We start from the raw sequence: 26,185 nt of genomic DNA on the forward strand, positions 1-26,185 counted from the left end.
CCGCTTGCGTCTCTTCTTAAGCGAAATACATATTGACTTTGTTTTGGTCGGTGTGACATTGTCATGAATCTAGAGTAGACCAACTGGTGCTGCTGAAAGAGTTTCATACAAGTCATCAATCAACCCTACAGTGGCTTTGCCTTCATCTCTTGTTAATATTACTGACCTGGAATAAGCCCCTGGGCACCTTTGACCAACTTACCTTCAGAAACAGAAACAGAAAACCACTCCCCAGGGGGGGTTCAGAGAGTGTTGGTACCACCCCCCAGCGGGGTTCAGAGAGTGTTGGTACCACTCCCCAGGGGGGGTTCAGAGAGTGTTGGTACCACCCCCCCAGGGGGGGTTCAGAGAGTGTTGGTACCACCCCCCAGGGGAGGTTCAGAGAGTGTTGGTACCACCCCCCAGGGGGCGTTCAGAGAGTGTTGGTACCACCCCTCAGGGGGCGTTCAGAGAGTGTTGGTACCACCCCCCAGGGGGCGTTCAGAGAGTGTTGGTACCACCCCCCAGGGGGGGTTCAGAGAGTGTTGGTACCACCCCTCAGGGGGCGTTCAGAGAGTGTTGGTACCACCCCCCAGGGGGCGTTCAGAGAGTGTTGGTACCACCCCTCAGGGGGTGCTCAGATAGTGTTGGTGTGGTACCACCCCCCGAGGGTAGCCCCTTTCGTGACTGTGATGCAAGCCTTGCTTGAATACGCAGTCACTTATTCCACGGTACTAGGCATGTTAATGTGCACCATCAAGCACTGGTTAAAAACGAACAGATCGTTCTAAATTTATCAGATAGAAATTTCAAAGGTACTCAACGTTGCACGAGGGTTTCACACACAAAACCTGCCTAGTACCGTGGAATAAGTGACTGCGTATTCAAGCAAGGCTTGCATCACAGTCACGAAAGGGGCTACCCCCCAGGGGGGGTTCAGAGAGTGTTGGTACCACCCCCCAGGGGGGGGTTCATAGAGTGTTGGTGTGGTACCACCCCCCAGGGCGCGTTCAGAGAGTGTTGGGGGGGTGTTGGGTGCAGAATTGTTGAAAGGAGGGTGTTGAGATGCTCAAAGGGGGCGCTAGTTTGTTGTTACTTTTTGTAATGTAAATTTTTTTTTTGAAACTACTGTATCATTGTTTTCCATCCGTATGATATGTAATGGGATCCTATTCCAATATTTTATTGCTCTATACATTGCAGTTTTCTTTAGAGCATTGGTTCTAGGGCCTAGGCAGAGGTAGGGTAAAGCGATTACTTGAAGCATGTCTGGTATTATGGTCATGTCTATCATTGGTGGATAAAAGCATAGAATACAATTGAGTGGGTTTACCTAAGGTACAAATGTTCTTTAAAAACAGAATCAAGGTCAGTAAGATTGTTCGTCAGACAGTGTTGAACTTGTGTGCTACAGTCTTGCGTACATAGTAGTAGAGACATATTAGCATAGTAGGTAGCAATATAGGCAAGGAAGATTACTTAGTAGCAAAGTACATATAGTAAAAGACAGTACGAAGGTACAAAGACAGTATTCAGGGAAAGGAATAGTCTGGTAGAGTCTGGTCTCTTGCTAGACGCATCAGGGATCCGTCCTACTGGTCTACTCTAGATTTAGATACTTTTTAAATAAATGCACTTCCTCTGTGAAGAGATATGCTGAATTAAAGAGTAATCAAAAGAAAGGAATGTAATTAAATAAAACATCCACAGAGCGTCTAGAAAGGTGCAGAATAAAAGTATTTATTAAAGTATTTACTTTCCATTTCCCCACATGGAATGCACCTGATTGGATAAATTAGTGCGACATCTAGTGGCTGAATGTTATCTATAGCACCTTTAAAGTATTATTTAGACTTAATTACTAGCTCAGATTCGAACCCTACACAATTCTGGAAGGCGGTAAACAGCTCAGAATCAAAAACAATTCCACCTCTACTTACTAGGTTCAAGTCTGTTTTTATTTGTCACATATAAAGTACATTTACAGTTTGTGTGATGTACACTACAGTGAAATGCTTGGTTCTGTAATATTCTTGGCTTTCACCCATGTTCATTACAGTGATTTAGGCCTGTCCCCGACTAAGGATTTGTATAGTCGACTTTGATTGGCCAAAATGTGCCGATGGTCGACTGGTAGTCGACTACACCCCCCCCCCCCATTATAAAATAATAATAAATTATAAATATATATCTTTTTTGTGATCATTCCATTTGGGGTATGGGGGTGTCTAAAGGAGTCACTGAAGGCTTCTTGTCCTCTTCTGCAAAAGCATGCAATTAGTCCACTGATGGATCTTGATATTTGTCTAGTCTCTAGTGTGTTCATTAAACGGGTGAAAACCTCTTTCAGTGCCTCTGTGCCCATTTTCTTAGGCAGTTAGCCTCGCTGGTATGTGCGCCATTAGCATTAGCCACGCTTTTAGGCCTCTTTGCTTTTGGAAAGAATGATAAAAAAATATATATATATAGTCGACTACGGCTCCTTTCGATTGAATAGTCGACTATTCGACTAGTCGAGGTCAGCCCTATAGTGATTATGTGATTACTGACCAGAAAGAGATATGCTTGGCCTCTAACAGTCACTGGTGATTGATTTGAGAAAGTCCATACAGGCCTCCTCCCGGTCGCTGTCTCTCCATTAGCCTCCTTTCGTGGTTCTCATTTCAGCCCTTTCCCCCTGTTGATATGTTTGATTCTTCTCAAGCCATTGATACCAGAAGGTCAACTGGAGAGGATGAATTGGATCCCTTTTTCTAAGACTGTCTGCCCCGTTTCGAGTATACAGTAACAGAGCAGCTGACACATATATTGAATCACATGCACGATGCATGATAGTGTCTCTTCTCTGATGGGCTGTCAGGTTTATCTTTATGCAGATGACACATGGCTGTTTTTGTACAATTAGCCATTGAGAACCTGCAACTTCCCTTCAATACGCTCCAAGAAGCTCTTATTGGTCTGCATATAAATCAAATACAATTCATGCTGTTTTCCAGAAGCAGAGCTTTAACCTCTTTTAACCTAGCCATATTTTCTGAGATACATACCTAAGTAAATGGAAGATTGCTCCACTTCTACAAGGCCATTTGCATGTTCTTGGTATCTAGGGACATCTATGGCCATCTATGGCTCTCAGGGAATGTATTCCCAGTGTCAGAAATATTGTGTCCCCTTTCCAATGGCAGAGTGTACCACCAGTGAATGAAATCTACTATAAGTACAGTTACTTTTTTATAATGTAAATTGCCATTTTTCATCAGATTGCAACGCCGTTTGTTGCTAGATGTTCACAGAAAGGTAGAGAAACAAACTGCGTTCTATGTTATGGCAATAACATTCAGGTTTGTTCCACCCGTGAGATATGATCCTGAAAAAAAAGAGAAAGAATAAAGCTTGATTGTGATTGACAGGGGCTGGCATGAGCTGGGAAGTGTAGTTTTTTTTTTATTCGAAATCCCATCGAAAGCCTACACTCAAGTTAGGTTGCGCCAAGTCCTTGCGTCAATAAGCACCTTTTTCCGAATCGATGAGCTGAGATATATAAACTCATATTTCACAAATAACACTTAAAGTGGAAATGAAGCAGTGAGCATAAATACATATTCATAGCATCACATTAGTATTTAGATAAGCCACAGAAGAAGTCACGTTATAAAAATAAGCAGTTTCTAAGAAAAAACGATTTGTTGTGTACATTTCTGAAGCATTTAGCATTATGGGCGCGGCCATTTTGTTGCTGACGTCATACCGTGGCTTGGGTGTATACACTCTGGTTAGCTGCCTATATTGAATGGGTCGGTCAGCAAATAAAATGTTGCCTACAAAACAACGGGACCACGGTGGTTCTGTTTGTATTGCTCCTGGCTGTTCAAACTAATTTTACCATGTGAGAGAGAGGAAAGTTGGTTAATTTCCACAAACTACCAGTGAAAAAAACAGTGTTGTTGACATGTTGGCTCGGGCTGCCTGCACCCAGACGGCGCGACCAGCCTGTTGTACAGGGAAGGAGGATCTGCAGCGAACACTTCATTGCCTCGGATTATGTTGTTGGGGTGGGATGTTTGTCCAGAAGACCACTAATCAGCTGAAGCCGGACGCGGTTCCCTCGGTCTTCGACAGACAGACCGGCGTTAGCTCTCGGGAGCTAGTTGGCACCAGCCGGGGCCAGGCGTTAGCTCTCGCTAGCTAGCGTTAGCAACCGGAGCGTCGCGGAGCATTCAGCCTGCTGGCTACACAGCTTGCTGAATGCTCCGCGACGCTGGTTGAAGTGGGTCTAGGTAGCCAGCAGGCTGAATGCTCCGCGACGCTGGTTGAAGTGGGTCTAGGTAGCCAGCAGGCTGAATGCTCCGCGACGCTCCGGTTGCTAACGCTAGCTAGCGAGAGCTAACGCCTGGCCCCGGCTGGTGCCAACTAGCTCCCGAGAGCTAACGCCGGTCTGTCTGTCGAAGACCGAGGGAACCGCGTCCGGCTTCAGCTGATTAGTGGTCTTCTGGACAAACATCCCACCCCAACAACATAATCCGAGGCAATGAAGTGTTCGCTGCAGATCCTCCTTCCCTGTACAACAGGCTGGTCGCGCCGTCTGGGTGCAGGCAGCCCGAGCCAACATGTCAACAACACTGTTTTTTTCACTGGTAGTTTGTGGAAATTAACCAACTTTCCTCTCTCTCACATGGTAAAATTAGTTTGAACAGCCAGGAGCAATACAAACAGAACCACCGCGGTCCCGTTGTTTTGTAGGCAACATTTTATTTGCTGACCGACCCATTCAATATAGGCAGCTAACCAGAGTGTATACACCCAAGCCACGGTATGACGTCAGCCATGACGTCAGCAACAAAATGGCGGCGCCCATGTTGAAAACAGGGATATTATATTATATTTTTCAGACAAATAAGATAGATTTCACATTTGATTATAGAACCCTGTCTTACACAAGGTACACAACAAACAAACTAGGATCACATTGCTCACTGCTTCATCTCCACTTTAAAATCATTGGTAAACAAACATAGTACTGAAAATATACACTTTGACTGCTGTTTTGACAGGGTTAGGGTCTTTACTCTTGGCTACAAAAAAAACAAAACACAACATTAATTCATACATTCTGTAGAGATAGATTTATGGCGTGATAACAGTCTCGTACCAGTACCGGACCGCTCGGGCTTAAGAGGTTAAGCATCAGATGGCCCGATAGCGAGACGTCACACACTCGCACGTCGATCAACCAATACATTGTTGGAAAGTTTAATTTGCCGCTTTTCGATCGTCATCAACCTATTGCGTGATTCCATTCTCGAGTTACAAGACGAAACATCCAGCGAGCATCATTTGACAAGCCATTCTGACGAGTGTGAGCAGTTGTGAGCGGTCCGGAACTGACCAGTCACCGCTGATGGCAAAAATGATTGACCACCGTTGTAGCCAAGGAGTGTCTGCTCCTAAAGCGATCCCAGACAGGGACTGGCAGTGGGGGAAGGTGACACAAGAAGACGAAGAAGCCCATTGTTTTGACGAGAGCCTCTGAATGAATGGGAGCGGATGGCCATTTTGGATAATCATGCCGAATTTTTACTGGTACACACATTACAAAAATCTTTGTAAAACATTCATTTTCCATGGGATTCTTATAAACTTTGGACCTCTACTACATACGACTTCAGCCTATGGAACCATTATGTTTGCCAGCTCCTACCTCTCAGCTGGAACTTAAAAACAGGCATCTGGCAACCAGTAAAAATAAATGTGAGTAGGCTACACAAAACCTTTACTTCAGTGTGTTCAAACCTCTGTTACTCTAGTTTATTAGCACTCAAAGTGATTTTATTGTGTAAGAAACTTCAGAATGTTGCCGTTCAAAAGAGACCAGACTCATGCATGTGCTCTAAGAATAAAGTATAATAAACCGCAAATTACTTTGGGTATGCAATCGTCAAAATCAAAAACAAAAATAGCCCCATTTTTGCCTGAATGAATGAATGAATGAAAACTTTATTTAACAGATTGCAGAATGGGTACAATACAGTACGGCTCAATACATACAATTGTTAAGGGGATGCAGACCTGAGAAAGACGTTTGTCTTGTTTCCATCAGGGTCCCCCATTTTCAATTCATATAGATGCTTAAGAGGTTAGACTATAATGGTTTACTTATATCTCCTGTTGATATGTTTGATGCTTCTCAAGCCATTGATACCAGAAGGTCACTGGAGACGATGCATTGGATCCCGACTGTCTGCCCCATTTAGAGTTTACTGTAACAGAGCAGCTGAGACATATATTTCATCTTTCTTTGACAACTGGCATTTTTCCTAGTATTTGGAAACTGGCCCATGTAATTCCATCACATAAAGGAGGTGATAAAACTGGTTTAGATAACTATAGACCAATCTCAAAATGATCCTGCCTTGTAAAAATCCTGGAATCTCTGGCAAATAACCAACTCAAGGTATTTTTTCAAGTCACTCTGTATTGAGTTCCGCACCAATCAGGATTCAGAACTAATCACAGCACTATTTCAGCTATTACATTCATTACTAATAATATAGTATCTGCTTTACATAATAAGAAACTCTGCTGCCCTTTTCATAGATCTGCCCAAAGCATTTGATACAGTTGCTCTTTGCTCTTACAAAGATTACACGGTATTGGGTTTTATGGAAATGCATATTGGATTGGTTTCAGAATTATTTGTCTGGGAGACTTCAGTGTGTGAAGTCTGGGAGTGCCCTATCTGAGTTCCTGTCGGTATATTATGCTCAACAAGTATATATTGTGGCAGATATCATCCCCCGTCCCATGGAAGTGAAGGATGGGGGATACTACTGCCACGGGAGGAGGAGAATCAATTAGGCAGCTGATTAGTGATAGAACACACCTGTGCACCACGAGATCACCCACACACCCCACACACACCAGACACACATAACATAAAACACTAGGACAGATAGAGTATTGTTGAGTGGAGGTGAGGTAGGAGAGAGTACAGAGAGAGAGAGATTGAGATACAGAGTTTTGCGCAGAGGGAGGTTGTGGAGAGGAGAGGTGAAGGCGAGAAGGTGTTCATTGTGTACTGGACCCTAGACTGGCTGAGAAACCCCCTTGTGTACTGACCCTGGACCAGAAGACAAACTCTGAGTATTGAACAATCATTTTTTTTGTACGAGAGCCTGTTTTGTGTTTTTGACCTTGGACTGTATTATGACTACCCTAACTGCCCATCGGACTATATTCTGCCTTACATTTACATTTACATTTAGTCATTTAGCTGACGCTTTTATCCAAAGCGACTTACAAGTTCTGTACGACAAGCCATCAGGAAGGGCACAACTCTATCAGCTGAGCAACAATGTTCATCAAAGTGTTGAGTGCTACAGTGTAGGTTAGTTTATTAGGACAAGTGCATGACAGTACGGTTAGTTAGGGTTAGATTATATTTTATTTTTGTATTGCCTTATTCAATAAATATCCTTTATTGATTGAAATTGCGCTTGTGTGGACAGTTGAATTAGTTTGTTTTTTAACTGTGACGAGTCTGAACACCACCAGGCTCGTCACAATATACTTGTGTTCCACAAGGATCAATTCTGGGTCCTGTCCTCTTCACCATTTATATTCATGATATTGTCTCTTCTCTGACAGGCTGTCAAGTTTATCTTTATGCAGATGACACTGATTTTTCTGATAGATATTGCAATTGCGATTCAATTTGCGATTATAATAAAAAAAATTATGTAAAGCAGCCCAACGGAGGTTTATTGTAAAATGCAGCTTGTATCTGGCCTACGCGGTGGGTCTGCTCAGGACACAGAGCCTGGAAATGTTTCTTTTTACCTGGGAATCGATACCGGTACCCAACGGTACCTTTTTTCTGTACTTTACTCTCTCTCTCTCTGAAGTCTAAACTTCACAACACACAATCTAAAACCCCTCCCTACCTCCCTCTTCCAAACCGTTCCTACAACAATTATTTTATGTTGCATGATCATGTATACATTTATTTTGTATTATCATTTTTTTAATGTTTAAATATCAACATTATCTGGCAATCCTCAGTAAATACTATCAAACTCCTCTGTCATCTGGTCTGTCCAAAGACCAGATATGGGATGTGTGCACGGCACTGCGCGCACACACACACACACACACACACACACACACACACACACACACACACACACACACACACACACACACACACACACACGCACACACACAGGGAGAATGGCTTAAATGATTTTAGAATACTTCAGCTAATGAAGTTAAATGTTTATTATCATCAACTATCCAGTTTGTTTTTATAGTGCAACGTTTTGCTACTTAAACGTTAATTGAACCAATAGAGAGAGGGAAGGAGAGAGAGATGCCCCCCCCCCCTGAGCCCCCCCCACCATTTCCTTACTATTGGAGTTCAGCTGTTTTCTCTGTCTTGAGCAGGGTTAGCTAGCTTAGCTTAGCTAGCGTCAGCGGCTAACGTTAGCTTACCCCGACGAAGGCATCAGGAATGATGAGGATGCAAAGCTTGTTAGAAGCATTGGAGTTTTCACTGCACATAGAAACAGTGCAGGGAAAAAAGCTGCAACTTATTTTGGGTAGCAAAATACGACCAAAACACTGTGGAGCCCTGCTGTAACGTCTTCACACATGGGCGTTTCACAAGGTGTTGTTGTTGGCCTTACACGTAGCTACCTTGGGCTACTTCTGATTGGTGAGCAATGAGAGCACAGCACTAAGCTGTTACGTATGGGGGTGAGTAGTAGTGAGTCCAATGGTGGAGGAGACAAGGAGAGATGGAGATAGGTAGCTATTTCTAAGGATGTGTCTTTATTAAAACACACAGAGCAGCGATAATCCAGGAAAGACGCCGGGCGTCAACAGAGACAACAGGCAAAAGTAATATAAGTGCATCGCGAGTGGCTCAGCAAACTCTGACCAGCTCCTTCCCACACGAACGGTTTTCTGAAGCCTCGACAACAAGACAAGGGAACAGAGAAAGAATAAGTAGTCACCAACCAATTCCAATCAATTAGCAGTGACAGCAAATTCACAGCACAGTGACAGCAACAGTGGAGAGTACCAATCAGTGACAACACAGGAATGTGGGCGTGACAACCAAAATGCAAATACCAACCACCAGGTGAAAACATTCCAGACTGACAGCTGGGTTCCCGGGAGAAGGAACCCAGAACGTTACACTAAGCATGACTGGACGCAAGAAAAAATCTTTAATCAGACTTGCTGTATAATGTCACACACAGGCTATTGCACGGGTGCTACTGCAGTAAATTCATTCATTGCACATACCGATTTTCTCGTAGCACGTGCAACATATATGTTGCACTGTACAGCCCTGGTCTGATGGACAGTTTAATATGATCACACTAGCGGTCAATACTCCTTTGTCTGATGGACAGTTTGATCACAGGTTTCCCTGCTTCAAATATTGTAAATATTTGTATGCGACAGTTGCTCGGGAGGTAGAGCATGTTTTTATCTAAAGCGCTTTACAATTAGTTAACTCACATTTTTACCCATTTCACTCACACATTCACACACCGACAGTGGAGGCAACCATGCAAGGTGCCAACCTGCTCATCGGGAGCAATTAGGGGTTAAGTGTCTTGCTCAAGGACACATCGACTGCCCGGGAGGAGCGGGAATCGAACCGGGAACCTCTGAATTGCCAGACGACTGCTCTACCTCCTGAGCCACTGTCGCCACATAAAATGTGGTTTACATTTAGTCATTTAGCTTTCATCCAAAGTGACTTAAAAGTTGACATGTTTATATCAATTTGTCTCGGTTCACAGTTAAAGCGTTACGCTGTTGTGACTTGAGCATCACCGTGGCAACACACCTGGGGGGGTGGGGGTAGGGTTGAATGGGTTTCGGAAAACAAAGAAAACGTTGGACAATTGCGTCATATGTGTTGTCGCCTCATCTCCTGTATTTACATCTGCAAACACAATAAGACACACATACATGAAAGAGAAGAGCTGGCCTCGACGTTATCAGAGACGGTTTCTGAGGATATCGATACGTCATCTGGTCCACAGAGTCATAAAGACAGTCATAAAGACAGTCATAATGTCTCATGATGTTGAATGGAGGAGGAGAAACTCGTTGGCCTAAAAACACAGTCATTTAGGAGCATTAACAGAGTCTGGCCTGAGGGCTCAACCATAGAGAGAGAGAGAGAGACAGAGACAGAGACACTGAGAGAGAGAGAGAGAGAGAGAGAGAGAGAGAGAGAGAGAGAGAGAGAGAGAGAGAGAGAGAGAGAGAGAGAGAGAGAGAGAGAGAGAGAGAGAGAGAGAGACTATCCAATTACACTAGAAGAACTACAGGACAAAATAAAACCACTTAAAACCAAGTAGGCCTGAGGCGTGGATGCTATCTAAATATTTGGAACAAGGACTGATAATGGCGCTCCACAAAAGAAAAATTTGACCCCAATAATTACCGTGGGATCTGTGTCAACAGCCTTGGAAAAACCCTCTGTATGATCATCAACCACAGACTCATACACTTCCTCACAAACAACAATGCCCTGAGCAAATCACAGATTGGCTTCCTACCAAATCACCGTACAACAGACCACATTGTCACCCTCAGCACCCTAATCGACAACCAAATAAACCAAAACAAACGAAAATTATACTCCTGCTTTATTGACCTCCAAAAAGCATTTGATTAAATTTGGCACAAGGGTCTGCTGTACAAACTATTAGAAAGTGGCATTGTAACCTATGACATCATAAAGTCAATGTACACTAACAACAAATGTTCTGTGAGGATTGAGGAAAAACACAGACTTCTTTCCTCAAGGCCATGGGGTTAGACAGAGTCCAACCCTCTTTAACATATACATCAATGAACTGGCAAAAACATTGGAACAAGCTGCACACTTGGCATCCCCCTAATAAAGTCAAATGCCTACTGTTTGCAGATCTGGTGCTGTTGTCTCCAACAAAAGAAGGGCTACAGCAGCACCTTGATCTTCTACACAAATTATCCCAGACCTGGGCACTGACAGTGAATTTAACCAAAACAAAAGTTATGATATTCCAAAAAAGATCCAGCCTCCAACAACACAAACACCAATTTCTCCTAGACACAATTGCCCTAGAACACACAAATAACTACACCTATCTCGGCCTAAACATCAGCGCCACAGGGAACTTCAACCAAGCTGTGAATGACCTGAGTGATAAAGCTAGAAGGGCTTTTTATGCTATCAAAAGGAACATCAAGCTAGACATTCCAATTCAAATCTGGCTAAAAATATTAGTCTCTGTCATAGAACCCATTTCCCTGTATGGTCTGGGGCCCATTTGCTAACCAAGATTTTACAAAATGGGACAAACACCAAATTGAGACTCTGCATGCAGAATTTTGCACATCCATTCTCCGCACTCAATGGAAAACAACAAATAATGCATGCAGAGCAGAACTAGGAAGATACCCACTAATCATCAAAATTCTGAAGAGAGCATTTCAATTTTATAATCACCTAATCACCTAAAATAAACCCAGACACTCAGCCAGCTGGTTCTGGGATTCTGCTCACAAACACAAGCAGACAGACAGAAACCACACTGGACTAAACTAAATGACAAGAAAACAAAAAGAAAACTATCTGACACATTGGAAAGAATCAAGCCAAAACCGGGGCAAATTGGAATGCTTTTTTATAAACAGAGAGTACACAGTGGCAGAATACCTGAGCACTGTGACTGATCCAAAACTAAGGAGATCCTTGACTAGGTGCAGATTCAGCGAGCACAGCCTAGCCATAGAGAAAGGCTGCCATAGCCAGACCTGGCTCCCAAGAGAAGACAGACTGTGCACCCATTGCACACAAGAAAAGGTGGAAACCGAGCTACACTTCCTAACAACCTGCCCACTCACTATACCAAGACATCAGAGACATTATTCTTCCCACAAATTGCAAACACCCAAAGAGACTTTGAAAACATGGCAAATAACAGAAGATTCCCATACCTAGTGGGTGAAGTACAACAAACCCTCAGCTCGGAACTAGGCACAATCTGCATATGGCTCGCTGATAACAAACTATCATTACACATGGGCAAAACAGAGTCCATTCTCTTCGGTTCAAATAACAAACTCAGCAAGACCGACGGCTTCTCAGTTACAGTGGGTGACAATATTGTCACAAGGAAAGAAGAAATTACCTACCTGGGCTCCATCCTAGAGGCAAATATTTCCTGTGACAAAGTGGCATCCAATGTAATAAAAAAAGTCAACCAACGAACTCGATTCTTGTACCGGATCTCCTCACTGGTAAACAAGAATACCCTGAAGACTCTGGCAGGAGCACTCATTCAAGGGTACTACGACTATGCCTGCACCTCATGGTACCAAAGCACCTCAAAGGCGCTAAAAACAAAATTACAAACATCTCAAAACAAACTGGTCAGACTACTGCTTGACCTTACTCCTAGAACCCACCTTACCCCTGCCCACTTTGACAAACTAGGATGGCTTAGAGTAGACGACAGAGTACAGCAACTTGCAATGGGCCTGGTCTACAAGATACACTACACGGCCAAGGTACCCATGTACATGTCAAAATACTTCCCAAAGGTCAGTGAATACCACGATCACAACACCAGAGGGAGCTCCACAAATCATGTTAAACCCAGATTCGGCTCAAACAAGGGACTAAACAGGTTTTGCAATTATGCCACATCAATGTGGAACGCCCTACCCAAAGCTGTAAAGGAATGTGAATCACTACCCACTTTCAAAAACACTCTCAAAGAACACCTACGGGAGACTGCAATTCGAAACTGGCCCCTGTAAATGTCCTAACCCAACCCAATGTACAGTAAATTACCAAGTATGGTTTTGTCAATATTCCAATGTACAGTTTTGCTTGTACAGTTGCACAGTGTCCCACCCCACCCACCCAACCTCCTCCAATGTACAGTACCCCCCCCCACCTACCCTCCAATGTACAGTTTCTACGTCAAATGTATATACTCTCTTTTCTGGACTCTTTTGGTATCACAAACAGTACTGTATTTGCAAATCTGATATGTCATAAATGTATAGATGTAGCAGTACTGTCTATCTGTATGTCGTGTATGTCATATGTTATGATGAATTGAAAATGGGGGACCCTGATGTAAACAAGACGAAAGTCTTTCTCTGGTCTGCATCCCCTTAACAATTGTATGTATTGAGCTGTACTGTACTGTACCCATTCTGCAATCTGTTAATAAAGTTTTCAATCAATCAATCAATCAATCAATCAATCAATCAAACAGCAGCAAGAGTTGTGACAAGAAAATTACATCCAACGGAATACAAGCACCATAAAGACTGTCAATCGCACAGATATTCCTGCACTACCCGCATTGTACTGAGAGAAAGAGAGAGAGAGTGACACAGAGAGAGAAACATAAACAAAGAGAGAGAGGGGTCTGTGTGTGTACATGTGGGTGTGTGTGTGTGAGAGAGAGTGAGAGTGAGTAAAATAAGTGTATTAGGGAGAATTTGTGAGAGAGAGAAATAAAGATAAAAATCCTGAAAGATACTGTCAGAGAAAGTCTGTGTGTGTGTGTCTCGTAAAGTGTGTATGTATGTGTTCATGTGTGTACCTGCTTACGCAAAGGAAGGAGGGAAGGTGTGTGTGTGTGTGTGTGCGTGTGTGTATACGTGTGTGTGTATACGTGTGTGTGTGTACGTGTGTGTGATAGTTACTCTTGACTTCCTGCATGCAGCAACCCTAACCCTGCCTCATTCATCTCAGCCCCATAAAGAATAAAAAAGTACCATTGAAACTGGACTCCGACTAAACAAAGGCACCACACAAAGGATCCCAGTGGGACCTGGCCAGCAACACCCCGCCACTGACCCTGATTCACATGACCATACACACCATACACACCATACAGACTGTACATACCATACACATCGTCAGTGGCGGCTGGTCCATAGAGGGCGCTAGGGCGCTGCCCCCCCTGGTGGAAAGAAGAAGAAAGAAGTGGTTTTGGATTTTTCTATAATAGTAGATTTCGACCGCTAAAAATATAATAAATGTTTTTTTTATAAATAATAATTACTAATTGTAAGTATGTTTGTGTTGTGTAAGTATTGTGTGTGCACAATAACGTGTAATATATAAAATATAAATCATTGTTTGTGCGTCCTGTTCATCCCCTCTCTCTTCTGGGGCGCTAGAAATATCGCCCCACTGACTGACTGTAGTAACTGAAACTGATTGAATATGAATATATGAATAATATTGAATATTAAATATAAATGTTCCATTGATGGGGATTTGATTGGCTGTTTTTAAATAAAGAGCGGCCGCAGGATTAATAACGTTAACGTTAGTTCGGCCAGAGAAACAAATATACTAATTAAAATTGTTGGACCTGCGAAATTTGTACTTTGTAGGTCTGCATTTTAAATGTAAGGAGTAAAAAGTATGTTTTTTTTCTCTGAAATGTAATTGAGTAGAAGTAGGGGAGAACGGGGGACGTTGTCACATGGGTAGGTTGTCACATTCCTTATATTTCACCACCAGAGGATCCTGTCTCTCATACTTTGGTATTTAAATGTCCAGAATTGGGGTCAGAGTTCACCTACATTGTCATATTTGGAGTGAAACAGCTGAAATTGAGGTGAGAGGACTTTTTGTGTTTTTCATGTCCATTTGTAAATATTCCGCTCCCCAGTATTTTTCTTCAAGGCTTTTACACAATTGGTTTATAATGAAACAATTATTACCCTTAAAAAGTGTGAAGGGATAGCTATAGTTTAGATCAGTGGTTCTCAACTGGTCTAGCCTCGGGACCCACATTTTCTAACCACTATGATTTATAAAAAAAAATAAAAATTGCAGTAATACGCAATCTTTCATGCACTGTTAAAAACATGAAATAAACACACAAAAGTGCAACAAAAGTGCAACTAGGGCTAGATACCCAATGAAATAAAATAATAATAAATAATGATGCTTCTTAGCAGACATCTTAGCTTAAAGGGGAACTCCAACATTTTGGGAAATTAGCTTATTTAACATCTTCCCTGGAGTTAGACAAGAAGATACATACCTTTTTTGTCTCTGTGCGTGCATTTTAGCTTTGGGAATAGACGCTCCGTTAGCATAGCTTAGCTTCATCACTGGAAGTGGGGGAGGGTTAGATCCTTACAGTGCCTTACAGTGTATTGCAAGGTCTGACATTGACCAAACTTGATATGCATGACCTTGGTGGGCTCTAGGTCAACTCCTGAAAAGGGGGTCAATGTCAGACTTTGCAATCAAAAGTTAGGGGGCTAATAACCCTTGCCATAATTTCAGTGCGCCCCTAACTTTTGATTGCAAGGTCTGACATTGACCCCTGTCATCCCCACCTGCCTGAAGAAGTCCACTATTATCCCTGTACCCAAAAAATCCAAGCCTGCTTGCCTCAACGACTACCGCCCTGTAGCTCTCACCTCCATAGCCATGAAGTGCTTTGAGAAGCTAGTAAAGGGCTACATCTGCTCCTCCCTCCCCATCAACATGGACCCCCTGCAATTTGCATACCGCCCCAACAGGTCCACGGAGGACGCCATAGCCCATGTGCTGCACACAGCAGCATCACACCTGGACAAGAGGAAGGGGAACTATGTGAGAATGCTATTCATCGACTACAGCTCGGCATTCAATACCATAGTCCCCTCCATACTCATAGCCAAGCTCAGGGACCTGGGCTTGAACTATGACCTCTGCCAGTGGGTCTTGGACTTCCTGACGGGCAGACCCCAGGTGGTGAGAGCAGGCAACTGCACCTCCTCATCCATCACCCTCAACATAGGGGCCCCCCAGGGCTGTGTTCTGAGTCCCCTCCTCTACTCCCTGTACACACACGACTGTGTGGCTCAGCGGAGTAGCAACACAATCATCAAATTTGCTGACGACACAGTGGTGGTGGGCCTGATCTCTGCCAACGACGAGGGCCTACCTGGAAGAGGTCAAGGTCCTGGCGGGATGGTGCCAGGAAAACAGCCTCTCCCTGAACGTCAGCAAAACAAAGGAGATGATTGTGGACTTCAGGAGGTCGGGGGTCAAGGACTACAGCCCCCTCAGCATCGACGGGGCACCGGTTGAGAGAGTCAACAGTTTTAAGTACCTCGGAGCCTACATATCCGAGGACTTGACATGGACCACACACATTGACAGTGTTGTGAAGAAGGCACGACAACGCCTCTACTTCCTCAGGCGCCTAAGGAAGTTCCAAGTCAGTCAGAAGATCCTTAAGAACTTCTACTCATGTACAATAGAGAGCATCCTGACTGGCAACATCACCTCCTGGTTTGGGAATAGCACTGCACAAGACCGAAGCAGACTACAAAGAGTGACACGTTCAGCCGAACGCACAATTGGAGGGGGGCTCCCCACCCTCCAGAACATTTACAACAAGCGGTGCAGGGGCAAGGCTAAGAGAATCATTAAAGACTCCAGTAACCCGAACAACTGCCTCTTTGAACTGCTGCGGTCAGGCAAGCGATACCGGAGTCTCAAGGCGAGCACAGAAAGACTCAGAAGAAGCTTCTATCCCCAGGCCATCAGGCTGCTCAACGAACAATGAACACTACACAACAACAACCATCAAACGCACATAGCACACACATCCACACGCACACACTCACTTTAAACAAACACACTGTAGCACCCACTCCCCACACTTTATAGCACACACTCACTTTAAACAAACACACTGTAGCACCCACTCCCCACACTTTATATTTATTGATGAAGGATTGCACTACAACTCGTACACCTTACTGTAAATTGTACCTAAATTGTACCTCATCCCATTTCTGCTTTGCACTATATAGTATTGTACATTAGTACACTGCATAGTATTGTATATTATATGGTAACTCAGTTACGTCTATTCTGCATCGAACATTGTACATATGTCTATACTGAACACTGTGACCTCATTTTCTACTTCTAATTTACATGCTATACTATGTTATTTGATACTATCTTGTCTAGCACTGTCTCTGGAGCGTAACAGTAAGAAGCATTTTGTATGAAAGTATTCTGTACTTCTGTATGACAACTATTAAAGAAACTTGAAACTTGAGCCTCAGGTTAGTGTTGCAGACTCTCTCTGAGCTCAATTGGGAAGATACCGCCCCCTATCGTCTCTCCCTGTGTAACTGCACCCCATTACTTTAGACTGATGAAGGGGGGGGGGGGGGTAGTTTCCTCATTTAACTTTTCCGTCAAGGCCAACTGAAGAATCCATTGTGCTCGTCGGCCCGGAAAACACGTGGATTATGTATTTACAGTACCCAACACTGTAATCAATAAGCGTGATCGATATTTGGAATGGCGATCAGGAATTGGAATAATCTTTTTGGATAACATCTGATCTGAGGTAAGGAATTTATTTTACCAGTCTTAGGATAATCAGAGCTTTTTTCACAGAGATATAAGCGTTTGCCCTATGCGTGTGTGTGTGTGTGTGTGGCTGTGATCGCTGATGAGGAAATGAGAGAATCTATTTTTCAGCCCGCTTCTATAGCGTGCATAAGTACACATATACTATCGATAATCTAGCGTTTATTTGAAAACGATTCATAAATAGGCAGAAAAATGAAAACATATTTGTGTATGCCCGAATATTCCAGTAAATGTCTTTTATCACGGAATCTTTATATTTTCCTTGAAAACGAGGGCTTTTTAAAATGCTAGTTATCACAATAACATGTGAGTGATACAATTAAACAATCCACAGATTCAGATTCATTCATAATCCACAGTCCACGCATAAAGTCGCTTCAATATACGCTTGAATGAAACACAATCCGGGCGCTCCGTTAAGCAAATACATCCACACCGAGAATATGAAACTAATCAGAGCCAAACGCCCGGTTTCATTCATTAAAAATATCCCTGCGGGATTCACATTTGCAATGCTCTGCGTTAAATAACCACTTGTGTGTCGCGACGCATGAGCGCCATATCCATATAAATATGACGTGCATTATTTAGGACAAAGTAAATCTATAGGCTGAATATGATTTTATTATCAGCATTTAGGTATATTATTTTACATTTCAAAAGCCCCCTCTAGAAAAACGAAGCACAAAAACATAATTCAGAATGGTATAATGGGATCTAGACTGTGAGAATAATTTCAGGAAGCGAGCTGGCATTTCTTTGCGAGCGTGTGGCCATGCAGGTTATCGAGCTAACTGAACTAAACCCTGCGCTGGAGCAGGTTCAAACGTTCTGATCTGTTGTCATAGTGATTTAGAAAATCCGACGTCGGGGAACATAAAGGTCTGGCTTAAGTCGAGATGTCCTGAAAATTATCCGGCTAACTCAGTTAGCCAGGTACGAGGAACAGGGCCCTGGTCCAGCTGAAGACAAAGCAGAGGAACAGATTGGACATTGAGCATGACCTCAGAGTTGCTTTGTCTACCATCACCGCAGACTTTGAGACTCGTGTCAGGAGCAAACAACATCCCCAGTTATCCCATTAGTTCCCTGGGATGTTAAGCTAAGAAGTCTGCTAAGAAGGATATATTATTTATTATTATTATTTTATTTCATTGTGTTTTTTGCCCTAGTTGCACTTTTGTTGCAACCCCAGTTATCCCATTAGTTCCCCCAAACTTACTGTAGTTCTGTCATGTTAAGCTATGAAGTCTGCTAAGAAGCAGAATTATTTATTATTATTATTTTATTTCATTGTTTTTTTTGCCCTAGTTGCACTTTTGTTGCAACCCCAGTTATCCCATTAGTTCCCCCAAACTTAGGTCTGTTATGTTAAGCTAAGAAATCTGCTAAGAAGCATATATTATTTATTATTATTTTATTTCATTGGGTTTTTAGCCCTAGTTGCACTTTTGTTGCACTTTTTGTTTATTTCATGTTTTAACAGTGCATGAAAGATTGTGTATTACTGCAAAAAAAAGAATTTGAAATAAATCATAGTGGTTAAAAAATTTGGGTCGCGACTTAATGACTAAGGAAAATGTTGGGTCCCGAGGCTAGACCAGTTGAGAACCACTGCACTACAGTGTCTAGTCATGGGGTTGTGATATTCACTATAGTGTCTGTAGGCTCAATTTGCCTATCTAAGCCAGAATACGTCTTTAACGCGCTCACACCAATTTGACTTGGGCTGTCTTGTTACTCACTGTTTGATGTTGTTGATGGTTGCATCTGATGGGTTCGAACCGGTTGAGTTTTATGGAAGGAGTTGTGTAAAAGTTTCAAATAATAACGGGGCAAACAACGAAACAAAACAGGCTCCAGACTTGAACTAAAAGGTTTCAAAACAAACAGGCGCAGCAAAAGGGGTTCAAATAAACTCAAAATGATTCTAAACAAAGTCTTTCTTTCAGTCTTTCATTCATTCATCAATCTGCGCTGAGTGTGTGTGTGGCGAGTGAGCGGTTGAAAATGTGTTTCTCGTCTGGCGTGGCTCTACACACAGCTGGGCCATAATTAATAGAGGACCATGGTGCCATTTTTCGAGGCAACCAGTGGCGGCGATATTTAGTCAAAAACTATTAAATCAAATGAAATGGCTCCTACAATGCCCGACCCCTATTGTTATGGGCAGGCTCTAATAACAATACAAAATCAAAAACTGCTGGAGCCATACAAAATGTTCAAAACTAAATAAATACTTGTGAGGTGGGAAACAGGCATGGTGTATAGGCCTGTTTGAATCTTCAGTACCTAATTTGAGTTTGGCAACAGCAGGCAAATCTTGCTGATGGGCCTTTCAAGTACACTGGTTTTTGTCTGAAGACGCACACATCTCACAAGTCCTCTTGAGTCTGGCATTGTTTCCAGGACTCTAGCCAACATCCAGGATCCTCTTGGTGCATTCGTGTCAGCTATGATCACAATGTCTTTCTTTTCAAAGTTCCTCCGGATGCGGTTCCATTTTTGACGTACATTCATAAGAGGTAGGTATTCTTTTATCCATCTAGTCCAAAATAGATATGACAGGTACTGTACTTGTTTCCAACGGCGCTTTGCATATACATCAGCGGCCTGGAACACTCCTGGTGGAAGGATCGGCTGCTTCTTAAGCAATAACAGGTGATTCGGTGTTAATGCTTCCAGGTCGTTGGGGTCACTTGAAACTGTAGTGAGTGGGCCGCTATTGAGCATGGCTTCCACTTCACATATGACTGTATGGAGACTTTCATCATCCAGAGTTTGTTGTTTGGTGACTGATAGCAAGATCTTTTTGAGCAAACGGATGAATCGTTCCCATACTCCACCATGATGGGCACCAGCGGGTGGATTAAATATCCATTTGACTCCTTTCTGCTGTAGAGCTCTTTCTATTTTGTCCAAATTCCATGCCTTCAAAGATTCTTTCAGTTCCCTTTCAGTGGATATGAAGTTAGTTCCATTGTCTGACCGTATTTCCATCACTTGGCCTCTTCAAGCAATAAAACGCCTGAGAGCATTAATGCACGAGTCTGTATCTAAAGAATGGGCCACTTCTAGGTGTACTGCTCTACTGATAAAGCAGGTGAAAATTACTCCATATCTTTTGACTGTGGTACGGCCTCTTTTCACCTCAATAGGTCCGAAATAGTCTACTCCTACTTGTGAGAAAGGTGGTAGGTCAGGTGTTATTCTATCTCTTGGCAGGTCTGCCATCTTCTGTTCTCCGACAGATCCATTGAGACGTCGACATGTCACACATTCAGAAATAATCTTTCTTGCCAATGAGTTGGCACAAGGAATCCAATACTTTTGTCTCAGTGAGGAGAGCATGTGGTTTCTCCCACTGTGTCCTACTTCCTGATGGATCTTTCTAAGAACGAGCTTTGACACATGATGGTCCTTTGGGAGGATGGCAGGGTGCTTTGCATCTTCTGGCATGGCTGCTCTGCTTAATCTCCCACCCACTCTTAATACCTCGTTTTCAAGTTTGGGATCAAGCTTGTAGATTGAACTGTGTTTCTGCACGTTCAAACTTCCTTTCTGCAATGTTTTGATTTCCTCTTGAAATCCTTGGTTTTGACAGAATTGAACAACGGCTATCTCTGAAGTGTCCAGTTCATCCAGAGAGAGGTTGTGTGCCTTTACAGCTTTTTTAATTTTTTCATCTCTACTTCAATTGTCTGTCTTTGTTTGTCTGTGTCTGGTTCTTGAATTTGCATCAGATCTTTCCTTTTTCTACTCAACTGCAAAAGGTGAGTTCTCAAATACAGCATCCATGCTACAGCTCTTTTCAATTTGTAGAAACTTGAGTAGTGGTGTATGAGAGTGCTAGTAGGATCTTGATCTGTCATCTGAATGGTATTGACTGTAACCTTCTCTCTTTTGACTTCCGGATCGTCGGATGGTATGGGGGTGAGATCAGCAGGTAAGTTAGGCCATGTTTCTTCCTTTTCTTGTAGGAAGTCCAGTCCCTTCTTCCAGTTTTCACACTTTAAAAATGCATCAGCTGTAAGACCTCGGGACACATGGTCTGCAGGGTTGATCTTGGTGTTCAAGTACCTCCACTGCTCAATAGAAGAGTGCTCTCTGATAATGCTGACTCTGTTAGCCACGAAAGTCTGAAACCTCTTGGTGTTGTTCCTAATATATTTCAAGACTGATGTACTGTCTGTCCACACCGCTTTTCTGAGTGGAAGGTGTAGCTCAGTCTCCAGCATCCTGTTCACTTTCACTGCTAGTACTGCAGCAGTAAGTTCCATTATGGGTATTGTAACCTGTTTCAAGGGGGCGACTCTTGCTTTTGCCATGACTAAAGATGTGTGAATTTGGTTTTCGGTATTGGTCATTTTTAAGTAGGTCACAGTACCATATTCTGTCTCACTTGCATCACAGAAGTGATGAAGTTGGGCTGACTTGATCTTGCCAAATTCTTTAGATCTAATACATCTTGGAATGTCGAAGTTCTCCATTTGCTATAGTCCAGTGAGCCATTTATGCCATGATTGACAGAAAGCCTCCGGAATCCTGTCGTCCCATCCATAATTCAGTTGACATAACTGTTGCAAGATGTGTTTTGCAGAGAATATGAACGGAGCCAAGATCCCCAGAGGGTCGTACACTGAACTTACAGTGGAAAGGATTCCTCTTCTTGTGTAGGGTTGATTTTTCATGTTCACTTGGATTCTGAATGTGTCTTCCTCCACATTCCACTGCACTCCAAGGGCTTGCTCAACCGGTAGGTGCTTCTGATCCAAGTCAATATCTTTTACCTCTGTGGCTCGCTCTTCCTCTGGAATAGAGGCCAGCACTGTGCGGCTGTTGCTTAGCCATTTGGTCAGGCGGAAACCTCCTTGAGCACACAGGGTTCTTAATTCTTTAGATAGTGCTATGCAGTCCTTCTAATTATCGTGTCCATTTTAAAATTCTTGTTTTAACTTTTAAAGCCCTCCAAGGTAGATCCCCTGTGTACATTTTTAATTTATTGCGCCCCTACTCCCCCAGTTGTGCACTTAGGTCCTCCCACTAAAATCTCCTGGTTGTCCCACGGACCCGGTTAATAACAAAAGGTGACCGGTCCTTCCAATTTATGGCCCCTACCCTTTGGAACACCCTCCCCCTTTCTATGCGTTCACTTGACTCCCTATCCACTTTTAAGGAACAGTTGAAAACGTTTTTATTCAGACAGGCTTTTAAATAATTCCTGGTTGTATATGTTGTTTATTTATTTATAATTGTTGTTTTGTTTTTAGGTTTTTAGTTGCACTCATATTTAGTTATTTAATTGTAACTATGCCTATGCTTACGATGTGTCCGAATAGTTTTATGTGTAGTGCGTTCATCTCTATGTTGGTATGTTTTACTTCTGTGAAGCACTTTGTGATTTTATCTGAGAAAGGTGCTATACAAATAAAGTTTACTTACTTACTTACTTACTTCTCACTTGGCATAGATTTAAGACAATCATCGACATAAAAGTTATCTTTAACAGTGTTAACTGCCACTGCTGAGAACTTGTCCTTATTATCTTCAGCAGTCCTTCTCACGTCGGGTGACCAGGTCAAAATGGTTCAGTCGCAGGACAGCAGCACTGCTTTTGTGGGACAATGCGGGACACGTAGGGGGGGGGGTTATAATTTTATTTGATTGCTAATTAAAATTAAAGAAATGTATTTATTATTTAAATGCCTTTATTTCATATTCGACGCAGACGGTAGGCTATATATAGCCCATTTTGTTATTAATCTTATTAAACTCACCTCCGGTTTTGGGGATATTAGCCTCCGGATTCTATTGCCCCCTTCCCTCTGGACAGTGTCCCGGCGATACTCCCTGTGTATTCTGTTATTATAACAAACCGACCCTCTCAATAATAGTCGGGCCAGACTTGCTGAAGAGGCGCTCCTCTGAACAACTATACGTGACGTCCCCCTCTCCTCCATGGGTGATCGAGGAAGCTCCTGTGGCAGATCCTGCATTCTACCTTTTGGGGATCATCTGAAACGGATCTCAGCCACGTATACTTCTTGTCCCAGTCTCTGTTATATGAGCAAAGTCTATTTTTTTTGCCTCCATTTCCTTGTTTTTCTTAGCTAGCTAAACAACTTGTATCAGTAATATTGGCGGTCTTTCTTCTGACTACTCGAGTGACTGACGTCACACACACAGCTGCCCCGGCCTCCCTCGGACAGGTGCCAGAGTGTTCGCGCCCCATACACGTGAAAGGTATCAAAACGACCGGCTTGACTATGGCAACCACGCTATTGCTTTTCGGAAAGTTTCACCGCACCGTTTGGCTACGAATCGACTTTAAATTGGAAAATTTCGGTCCCATTGGAAATGCATTGCAAGTTAGAGTGGTGGAGTTGAAATAATTTTTTTTCCACCACCTTGGGTAAATTGCGACAGTGATCTCAATTTTGGATGTAGAAACACATCAAAACGATGACACGGCTGCCAGCTCGCTCACAAAAGAAAAATAAATGGAATTGGACATTTCTATCTCAACTGATGACCATTTGTTTTTTTTTGTATTTTATTTTTTTATTATTTTTTAAACACACATATAAACAAACATGACAACACACGATAAGATACACAAGCATTAATACAGAGTGTATATCAAACGAAATTACCATTTATACAAATGTCTTATACAGGATATACCCCTAATACCTTTTATCTAAAAACCTACACACATATGCTCCAGCTCGAACCCCCCCCTCCCGGACCCCTCTTTGGATAGTACCTCCATTATCCCTCGCTCCTAACCAGACACTACCATTATAAGCTAGCTTTTATTCTCTCCGCCACTTCTAACCACATTGTCATTTTGGATTCATTGAGACCCAGAATTCTTGCTGTAGATATTTCTTGATAAATCACATCGAGATATGTAAGAAACCAAACTTTCCGGCAAATTTTTTCCGGTTGAAACCAGCGTGATGCGATCAGCTTTTTAGCTACTGTGATACCCGATAAAACCAATCTCTTTAGCTGTGGATGTACTGCAAACTCAAAAACATCATTCAATAGTAATACAGAGGGGTGTACAGGTATATTCCAAGATAAGAGTTTTGATAATTGTTGGGTCACATCTTTCCAGAATATCTTAACTGGTGGGCAGTCCCAGTACATGTGCATAAATGTCCCTTCATCCCCATTTGTACATTGGGAGCATTTGGAGTCTTGTTTAAGACCCATTCTGTTCAGTCTTATAGGAGTCAAGTATGTCCTGTGAATATAGTTAAGATTGATTTGTTGATGGTCCGGGTTCCTTGATGTAAGTCGGACATTTGCCCAGGCTCCTTGCCAATCAAAGTCACTTTCCAGGTCTGGTATATCCCTCCTCCAGACAGAGTCTAGTTGGAGGGTTTCATACGAGGACGTTAGTAATTGATGATAAAAATCTGAAACAAAACCTCTCGATGTCTCTCTTTCATAGAAGAATTTGTGGTATCTGTGGTGTTCAATCGGTATGTCTAATGGAACACCGTGAGACTTCAAACATAGCCGTAACTGTATGTAAAAAAGCCATATGGACTTGGTGAGATTAAATTTTTTGCATATTTCTCCATAACTACAAAAACCCTGTTTGTTAAAAACATCCCCTAATGAGTGTATGCCTTGCTCTTCCCATATAGGGAATCTTATAGGTCGTTTTTCAATTAAGAGTGCATTGTTATTGAATAAGGGAGTATGATTGTGCCATTTATGTGGGTTAGGATCTTTTTTTTGTGTTTCACGCCATATCCGGATCGCATGAGTAATTATAGGGCCAAATTTCCATTCACAATGCTTGATTGGTAGTTTAGTGTATGCTATGTCCTTCAGTCTATGTGGGGCTACTATGTTTTCTTCTAATTTTCTCCAGGATACTAATGCTTGGGGATCAAACCATGTTGTCAATGGTCTTAATGTGTATGCCTTAAAATAGTGGAAAAAATCTGGAAATGCCATGCCACCGTCTGCTTTATTTCTCTGTGCGGTGGATCTTTTTATACGTGGTGGTTTGTTATTCCAAATAAATTTATATGTGGAGGAGTGTAATCTTTTCCAGTAACCCTCTGGAGGGGGTAACGGTAGCATTGAACTGAAGAAGTTGATTCTAGGTAGTACGTCCATCTTAACTATTGATATCCGTGCCTGTACTGAGTTTTTAAGTTTTGCCCACCTATCAAGGTCGTCTTTGATTTTGTTTTGGATTTTTGTGTAATTGTGCTTCACCGTTTGTCTTATGGTGGGGAATATTTCCACTCCCAAGCATCTAAAATGTTTTACCATAGGTATCTCTCCTGGGAGGGTTATATCTTTTTTTGCAGGGGTGTTAAGTGGAAGGAAAGCCGACTTCGGCCAATTTATCTTGAATCCCGATAAATCACCAAAGTTCTCAATCAACTTGAGCAGATGAGGCAGTGTGGTGTTGGGGTTTTGCATGAACAGTATTACGTCGTCCGCATATAAACTAATTTTATGTTGTGTGCCCTTGATTACGATTGGTTGTATGGATTGGGATTGTCTTATACATTGTGCTAAAGGTTCTAATGATAGATCGAATAGTCCGGGACTAAGAGGGCAACCCTGTCTAGCTGAGCGTGATACCGGAAATATTCCAGAGGTGATTATACCTGTAGTAATCATGGCCATTTGTTTGAAGGTTCTCCTCCCCATAGACACCAATGTGTTCGCACTCTAAAAATACAATGATTTTTTAGCTTTTCCCCCCTTCTGTTCCGATCGCCACCAAGG

The sequence above is a fragment of the Notolepis coatsorum genome, assembly GCF_963971535.1.
Source record: "Notolepis coatsorum genome assembly, chromosome: 1".
Classification (NCBI taxonomy): domain Eukaryota; kingdom Metazoa; phylum Chordata; class Actinopteri; order Aulopiformes; family Paralepididae; genus Notolepis; species Notolepis coatsorum.